Here is a 9,506-nt window from a genome sequence, read left to right as displayed (position 1 = left end):
CAACACAGAGACAGACTTTTCATGTGTCCGTGTTGTTGTTTTCTGTTGTCATTATTTGACAAAACTCTGCTGTCACCTACCCAGTGAACTACTCAGGTGTATCTACATTTTTTTCTCATATAGACACATTTAAGACCTAATATGGTAAAAAAGAAGAAAGAAAATGTGTTTGAGAAAGAAAAAGAGGGGAGAAAGATTGAGTCAGACATATCCTATTATAAACGACTGTCACATTTTTTATTTTTTAAATTGGAGCCGCTTAGGATTCTGAATTCAAAGTATAGTTTGTAGACACTGTACGTTTTAGGACGGTGTATAGATTCCAAATATGTTTGTATGTGTGTGCGTGAGCATATGTGCCTGCATTTGTGTGTTTTGTTTGTCCTTATTCTCAGTTGTTGCTTGTACTGTTGTAGAACGTTATCAACACAATTCATCAGTTTCCTCAATGAAAAAAAACCACCTGCTTGCAATATCGCTACATAATAATAATAATAACTGGATATTTTTAAGTGCCTAACCGTATGGCTCTAGGCCCTTTACAGAATGCCGTGTGAGATGAAATTGTTTGGGCCAGTATAGATCGCTGCCATTTCGGCGCATATTTACCTTTCAAGGGCCTATTATTCCAAGTCACACGGGTATTTGGTGGACATTTTTATCTTAAGCGAAAGACACAGACATGTTATCTTTAAGCCTAAACAATTTTGCCAGGAAAGACCCTTTTGTCAATCGTGGGATCTTTAACGTGCACACCCCAATGTAGTGTACACAAAGGGACCTCGGTTTTTCGTCTCATATAAAAAGAAAATATATTTTTGTGTCTCTCGAAAAGTACAATTCATTTCAACGTACGTTTACATTCTTCTTCTTCTTCTTCTTCTGCGTTCGTGGGCTGAAACTCCCACGTACACTCGTGGTTTTTTTTTTGCACGAGTGGAATTTTACGTGTATGACTGTTTTTTACCCCGCCATTTAGGCAGCCATACGCCGTTTTCGGAGGAAGCATGCTGGGTATTTTCGTGTTTCTATAACCCACCGAACTCTGACATGGATTACAGGATCTTTTTCGTGCGCACTTGGTCTTGTGCTTGCGTGTATGTACACACGGGGGTGTTCGGACACCGAGGAGAGTCTGCACACAAAGTTGACTCTGAGAGTACTGGGCGCAGTGGCGTGGTGTTAAGACGTCGGCCTCCTAATCGGGAGGTCGTGAGTTCAAATCCCGGTCGCTGCCGCCTGGTGGGTTAAGAGTGGAGATTTTTCCGATCTCCCAGGTCAACTTATGTGCAGACCTGCTAGTGACTTAACCCCCTTCGTGTGTACACGCAAGCACAAGACCAAGTGCGCACGGAAAAGATCCTGTAATCCATGTCAGAGTTTGGTGGGTTATGGAAACACGAAAATACCCAGCATGCCTACTCAACGAAAGCGGAGTGAGCTGACTATGCTCTCAGAGTATAGTGTGGGGAACCCAAAATAATGGGTAAACGAGCTCACACGTAACCAGAAAAAATTCTGGAACGCTGAAGAAGAAGAAGAAGACTCTGAGAAATAAATCTCTCGCCGAACGTGGGGACGAACTCCCGCTGACAGCGGCCAACTGGATACAAATCCAGCGAACTACAGACTGAGCTACATCTCCGCCCATTCTTCAAAATCATTCTTTTGCTAGTATAGCTAGTATAGTATATTAACTGACTATAAAGTGGTGTATGTGTGCCTCAATGTGTCACTGCCTATAATCACACACATACACACACACAGGTTTTTCTTTGCTGCTGATGACAAACGGAGGGTCACTTAATGTTAACCCTATTTTCCTTAAATGTGTTTACGTTTTCACACTAGATGAGTAAAAGTCAACTTCAATTACATCCAAGAAGCAGTGTAAGCACTGCATTGAAAACAATAATGTTTCATTTAGTTTTGTTAGGTAAATTAAACTCGCGTGTCACGCAAATATGTCAACCAGAAACGGGAATGGTCATAGGCTGCTCAAATTGTACTTGAAGCTACTTTCCAGCAGAAGTTTGTCTCTTGAAACTGGTTATTTTGAAGAGTTCAGATATTCAACAGCATCAGACAACATTTTAAAATCCGCTGAGACAAGCAATGGTTCGTAAGAAAACAACTGATCTGAAGTGACCATAACGCACATTTTATGTGGCGTCACATTCTGAAATGTGCGTTTGTTTTGTTCTCAAACAAATCCACTCTGTCAGATGGGGGGAAAAGACTACTGCTATAAAGAGCTTATTACTGTAGATATTCAGATCTGAACACTAAAGCAACCATATTCAACCCTAAATTACATCTAAACCACAATGAAAATTCTGTGTCACGCGCGAAACGCGCGTTATGGTAACATTAGTAGACAAAGTGTGTGTATGTGTAGATAGATTACGAGAAACCTAATGGATCGTTCTCCATGAAACTTAAATAAAAGTGCTTGAAAATAATATCCATAGACGTTTTTTTCCATTTGTTTGATCAATGTATTTGATGTCATATCCGGCTTTTTGTGAAAGTTGAGGCGGCACTGTCACATTTCACGCCCTCATTTTTTTAAAATCAAATTCAATGAAATGTTGGTCAAGCAATCTTTGACGATGCCCGGACTATTGGATTGCATTTCAGCTTGGAAGCTTAACAATTAAGTAATGAGTTTGGTCACTAAACATTCTGAAAATCCTAATTAAAATTAAAATTTAAGTAATCGATAAAAAAATGATTTCATCTAGTTTATTTTTCATTCCAAAATCATATAGATATGTTAAGTTTGGGTAAAAAACAAGCTCAGAAAGTAAAAAAGAATTTCCCTGTTGAGCGCTGGTCATGTTTGCGGTGGATGTCCAAACAGCTTTTGTTTTACCTTTGTGTTAAAATGGGATGCATGTGGAACATAAATAACTGATTTCCCCCTTGTGTGACCAACAGCAAAGAAGAACCCATACACAAACATGTGCACTCTCTCTCTCTTAAACTGCAGTGAAATTAATTCAACAAATATATTTCCTTCAGACTGTGCTTGTTTTATTTCACCATGTGTACATTAGGACAAGCTACATCATTCTTTACATTGTCTTATGTACATACTCATAGGTATATGATCTAATAAATTAGTATCCACCTTCATTGGCTCTGTGGATGCCCATTTTTGACCACTTGCTTCCCTTTATATAATGAACTAGAAATAGGGCATCATCGTCCCGTTCAAAGACATCTTCACAATCTTCAAAAACCATTTGGAAATGGAATTCTGGGTCGGGAAATCCATTCATGAAATGACGTCAGCGCCTTTCAGCGATTAGTCAATGCATTTCGGAGCTGGACTGCCAACATAATGTCGGTCACACTTGAAATTAATGCTATAAACTTTGTTTCCATACTGATACGAAGCAACCAGGAGCATTGTATCACCGCATATTGACGGCATGTAATGGTTGTCAACCTCTTCTGACTATAATGTTCTTCTGACATACTTCAATAGCAAGCAAGACAAAATGCATAACAACCATGCAAACCAGTTACAAATTTTGTTTTCAGTTTAAAAAAAAACTGTTCTGAAAAAGAGGTAGAAAAAGATCAGCAAACCACACGCAGGCAAAATATAAGATAGTGTGTATCACAGTAAACATCTATCACATTTGTTGCTTGTACACTCTCTCCTTCACTTCCATCACCACAAAAAATAATAACCTCAAACCCATGTTTGTTTGTGTGTGTGTGTGTGTGTGTGTAGGTGTGTGTGTGTTTGTTTTGATTTTGGTGTTCTGTTTTGTTTTCTGCAAAAATGTACCCTGGCAACAATAAAACAACTGCAGACCACAAGATTTACAATTGAAATATGTATTCAGAAATCCAACAAAGCCATGTAGGCCGTACAACAAACAAGTCATAGCACTTTAACAACACATGAAACAAAAGACCAGGCCAGCACACGACATAATCATTTTTTTCTTGACTTAATTGACAGTGCCCCTCCCCCCAACCCCACCACCTATCCCACCCATGCAGCTCCTCTCCATCCCCAAATGTTGACAGCAGGTCTGTATGTATGTGCATCAGTAAACAGACTCCAACAAAATCATCATGTAACACAGACAATTTCTTTGGCCAGGAAACCAGTGTGCTTTCTACGAGTGAAACTACAAGCTAGAGCAGACGATCACCACCCTTCCTGTTCCTCGTCATCTCCATAGTCTCCATCATCGTAAGACTCATTCTGGCGCTCTTCCCGATGCTTGGCCATTCTGCACACCGTTCAAGAAACGTGAGACAAATGGCAGAATATTGTGTTGCATTCAGACATTAAAGTGTCAAAAACTGCTTGGTAGAGTACAGTGGTACCTGTGCTGAGAGAGGAAATCTGGCCATTGCCGGAGTCCCTGCACAACAAGCTGTACGGGCCAGTGGCTGCGATGCAGAGGACCACTAATTATATCTCAAGATCTGGACTCCAAGTGTGATCGGCGATCGAAAAGAAGAAGTACAGTGGTACCTGTGATGGGAGGCTTCTCTCATGAGTGAACACCTCCCATGAAAGGACACCTTCTGGAGTCCGTTTGCCTATTACCTTGACCAAAGTATACCTGTCATGACAGGCCACCTGCAATGTAGGGACACTTTTAACGGTGTCCTTTCATCACAGGTACCACTGTAGCACCTGTCAATAACGACCACTCACGGGACTGACCTTCTTCTTCAGCGTTCGACGATGGCTGTGTCTAGATTCTTTGGCCCGTGATGTTGACGATGTGGGCTGTACGGGACTGACCAAATGTGGTTGATAGTGGTCGTTATGGAAAGGTGAATTGTCTATAGAAAAAACCTGGTCAGGGATCTTTTGGAGGGGTCATTGTGGACAGGTGCATGGTAATACCAGAAGGTGGTCGCCAGGGTAGGTTCGACTCTACCTGGTTCAGCAGCAGAGCTGAGCATTTTAGTTACACCTCCCAACAAAGCACACGTTTTGACAGGCCACACACAATATAGGGTTTGTTTTGTTTTGGCAGGTCCCAAGGGTGTCCTTTCATCACAGTACACTGCAGTACACCGTGTACACTACATTGGGTGTGCACGTTAAAGATCCCACGATTGACAAAAGGGTCTTTCCTGGCAAAATTGCTTAGGCACAGTTAATAATTGTCTACCTATACCCGTGTGACTTGGAATAATAGGCCGTGAAAGGTAAATATGCGCCGAAATGGCTGCAATTACTGGCCGTATAAAATTTCATCTCACACGGCATCACTGCAGAGCGCCTAGAACTGTACCCACGGAATATGCGCGATATAAGCGTCATTGATTGAGCAGTGACATTTTGGTAGTGAATTACATTTTACCTACAGCATCTTCTAATTCAAATTAGAACAAAATAATTCACTGTGAGGACTCCCTGGTGTTAATAGATTGAATCCAACATTGTGCGACTTCCTTGGTATTAGTACAGTACTGTCAGGAAATGTTATTTCAAAGAACAGGTATGACGAAGCAATACTATACCTGGCCAGGTTGGCAGCAAGTGTTTTGACTTTGCTCAGTGTCAGCAGTCTTTCCTCAGCAGAACTTTCATAGCCATGACTCAGGTCTTGTGCTGGTCGAGCTGAAAATCAGACATGTACAGCAAACATTACTATGTGACAGCGTATGAGAAAAAAGATAATGGTCATATTAGAACTTTTTAACAAAATGATTTTTTACCGTCATGAACTGGAGCAAAGGATGCCTAGTACCATATTTGACGGATTACAAGACGCACCGTTTTATAAGCCGCACCCCCGACTTTAAAAAAAAAATTGGGACGAGCCACGTATAGGCCGCGTCCCTATATTAGCCGCCGTCGAAAAAAATATAGGCAAACGAAAGTACGGTATTTGGCGAAATCGGCTCCAAGAATAAACAAGTGAAACAAAGAAGGAAAGTGAAAAAATTTGAAGAAAAATATCACACACACAATTTGTAACCAACACACACATGTAGTCTCGCCCGGAATAAGCTTTTTTGGGATGATTTACGACTTTTGCGCACATTTCGAGCAGACGAAAACACAACATGGCGGCTCTCGCTCCTCCAACTATCGCAAGACACAAAAAAAACGAAATCTCGCGCGCGCGAGATCCTGATACATCAGGTGTTTCTCTGTACGCTATCTTGTCACGACGACTTGTTGACAAACGAAGATTCGCGAAAGGAAGAGAAAAGCGCCGCGTCTTGAGTAGAGAGCTAATAAAGTACCGGTAATCGCTAATCGAGCGAAATGAAAATCCGCGGCGACTTCCATTAGGTGACTGCTATTTAAGTTTAGGTAACTTTTTAGCCGCATCTTTTTATAAGCCGCAATGCGATTTTTTTTGAAAAAAAGTCGCGGCTTGTAGTCCGTCAAATACGGTAATTATATACACACAAAAAAAGAAAAAAAAAGGATTCATTCTATCTTTAGAAATTAAAGCAGAGCACTAGAGAGTGGTATTGTGTGTTAAGAGGTCTACTTCTTTGTATGTCTGTCCTGTGTGTATAAGCCAACAATGCACCTATATACCTGAGCCTGCACTGCTTGGTCGCTCGCGCCATTCTGTGATGCGAGTGTTGATGTCTTCTCTGATGATGGCTGCGACCTGCTGCAGAGCCAGGTAGCCTGTGATTTCTGAACTGTAGTCAAGGCTGAACAATGGTTAAATGTACGCTACTCATGGGTGCATGCATGCTTCTTGATATTGACAAGGCAGAGGCCCAGTCCCATAGATTTCTTTCACTATTTAATGTGTACCTCTTCATATACTTCACTGCTCCACACAAAAAACAAGAATTGTAGGTTATTGGGATGTTTAATTATTGACAAAACAAAACGTTACATTCACAGTACGTCGACCCCATGGTCTTTTAAATATACAGACAGACAAACACTTATGATACAAATAATGAACTGATCTCAAAATCGATAAAATTTGCTTGCAAGATGCCGGCGAGGTACTGTAAATGTGACGTTTTGTTTTGTCAATAACTAAACGTTCCAATAACCTACAATTCTTGTTTTTGGATTCTGAATTCCAGAACGTTAGCAGTCTCTCTGTGTTTGGATTACAGTGGAACCCCCCTTTTAAGACCATCAAACGCTGAAGAAGAAGAAAAAGACGTTAAAAAAATCCAAAAAAATCAGGCCTTAAAAAGGAGTGAGTCTTGAAATGGAGGTATATTATTGAGGTTATGAACAACAAGAGGCGAAGCCTTCAAGGCTCACGTAAGAAATCGACAAACAGTAACACAAACTCAATCACTCCGTCACACATACACACACACACACACAGTAAGCTAGGTGACACGGTGCAAGAGTGCGAGACACTACACTTGTCACAAAAAGTCAAGGAACAACTGACATATTCACATGGAAAAAGCAAACAGCAATATCTTCATAACCCGAAAAACGAAATCAACCAAACTTGGCTAATGCACTGACAACAACTCGCAAATTGTCTAGACAGCATCATTGGCCGCATGTGATGCACGGACGCGGTGCTAGGCAGGCGGAAAGTGCAGGCCCTCCACGTCAAAAATGCGCCTAAATTCACTGGCTCAGCAGAATGAACATTGGTACTGAACATCGGAACTGATCATGGCACGTGCTAGGCGGACGTCTGGGCTGTGAAACTCACCGCACTGAAAGCCTTTATAAGCCAGCGTTTCACAGCTATGGTCCATTCCAACACCATGGTCCAGAGACGATCGCTGCCAGATGTCGACAAAGGACGAGCCCTTGCCTGGCTTCAGCGCGGCGCCACCTACCGAGCTGTTGCCCACCGACTTGGGGTGTCTCCATCGGTTGTCTGGAGGCTACAAGAACGCTGGAGAGCGACTGGACGGGTCCAGGACAGGCCAAGATCTGGGAGACCAAAAAAGACTGATGCAAGGGCTGATCGTTACATCGTCCGCCAGGCTCTGACGTCACGCACCATCACTGCAGAGCGCATCAGGGGGCAGCTAAGGGTGGCTACCAACATTCAAGTCAGCACGCAGACCATCAGGAACCGTCTCCACAACGTGCGGCTCCGTTCCAGAGTACCAGCCAAGAAGCCCAAGCTGACTCCAGTCCACAAACGAGCCCGCCGAGACTGGTCTGCTCGTCATTCGAGATGGACACGTCATCAATGGGCCACTGTTCTCTTCAGCGACGAAAGCAGGTTTAATCTGATGCATCCGGACAAGCGGCTGTCCGTATGGCGACGAGAAGGCGAACGGTTTAACCAGGACTGTGTCCAGGAGGTCCTCGCGTATGGTGGAGGCTCCGTGATGGTATGGGGAGGCTTCTCTGCCAACCATAAGACCCCCCTGTACCACATCCAGGGGAATCTGACCGGGGCACGCTACAGGGACGAGATCCTGGGTCCGATTGTCATCCCTTTCCTGCAACAGCTGGGACCCCAGGCCACTTTGCAGGACGACAACGCCACACCGCATCGCGCCAGGGTGGTTGGGGCCTTCCTGCAGCAGCAGGGAGTTCACAGAATGGAATGGCCAGCCTGCAGCCCAGACTTAAACCCAATCGAAAATGTCTGGGATCATCTTGACAGGCAGCTGCGAGACAATCACCCTCCCCCAAACACCCTTCAGAACCTGCTGGCATACCTCCAACATGAATGGCAAAACCTGGACCAGCAGCTCCTCAGAAGACATGTGCAGTCCATGCGTCGACGCTGCAACGAATGCTTGGCCCGGCGGGGTGCCCATACCCATTACTGACATTGTTTTGTTGACATGAGACAGTTGTGACTTTTGAAATTCAACACGCTTGCAGTGAACTGAGTTTAACTCATCATTCCGTTATTGGATACCAATGAAATTTGCCACATTCAATGTGTGGCCCAGAAGGTGTACTTTGGTGTAAACGATTAATAAATTGGTGAAATCGTTTCGGAGATATGACTTTTTGAATTTTTGTTCCTTGACTTTTTGTGACTAGTGTAGATCTAGATCTGTCTGTCTGTAGCCTACTTACGGGGACACGACTGCCAGATGGCCAGATCGACACTGCGCTTTCGACAGCGCTTCCTCGCGCAGACACTGCAAACACGCTGTGCAGATTTCGACAGCGCTTCCTCGGGCAGACACTGGAAACACGCTGTGCAGATTAACCTGTAGGAAATCTCCTTTGGTATCTTCTTTATCTAGTCTTCTGGAGCTACGAAACCGAACAATGTGAAATCGTCTTCTCCGAATCGGTGAACTGCAGCTCGGTGATAACTGTTTCTATACCACAATCCTTCACGCGATCTGACCTAACCTTGACCCCTGACCTGGTCTACATACCACACACGACACAAACCAGTCACCTGTTTTTACCCCCCCAAAAAACCCCACCACCCGTTTTCTTTGGATACACACTTTAACTCCATACGTGCCGACGAAAACTTGATCATTCCTTCAATATTTTGAAGCTGTTGCTTGGATAATAACCAGGTAAAATTAGTATTTCGGTGTTTAGTCAAATGTTAAAGTTTCTATCACAC

This window comes from Littorina saxatilis, linkage group LG12 (genome assembly GCF_037325665.1).
Source record: "Littorina saxatilis isolate snail1 linkage group LG12, US_GU_Lsax_2.0, whole genome shotgun sequence".
NCBI classification, from domain to species: domain Eukaryota; kingdom Metazoa; phylum Mollusca; class Gastropoda; order Littorinimorpha; family Littorinidae; genus Littorina; species Littorina saxatilis.
Note: the sequence above shows the minus strand (reverse complement) of the source record.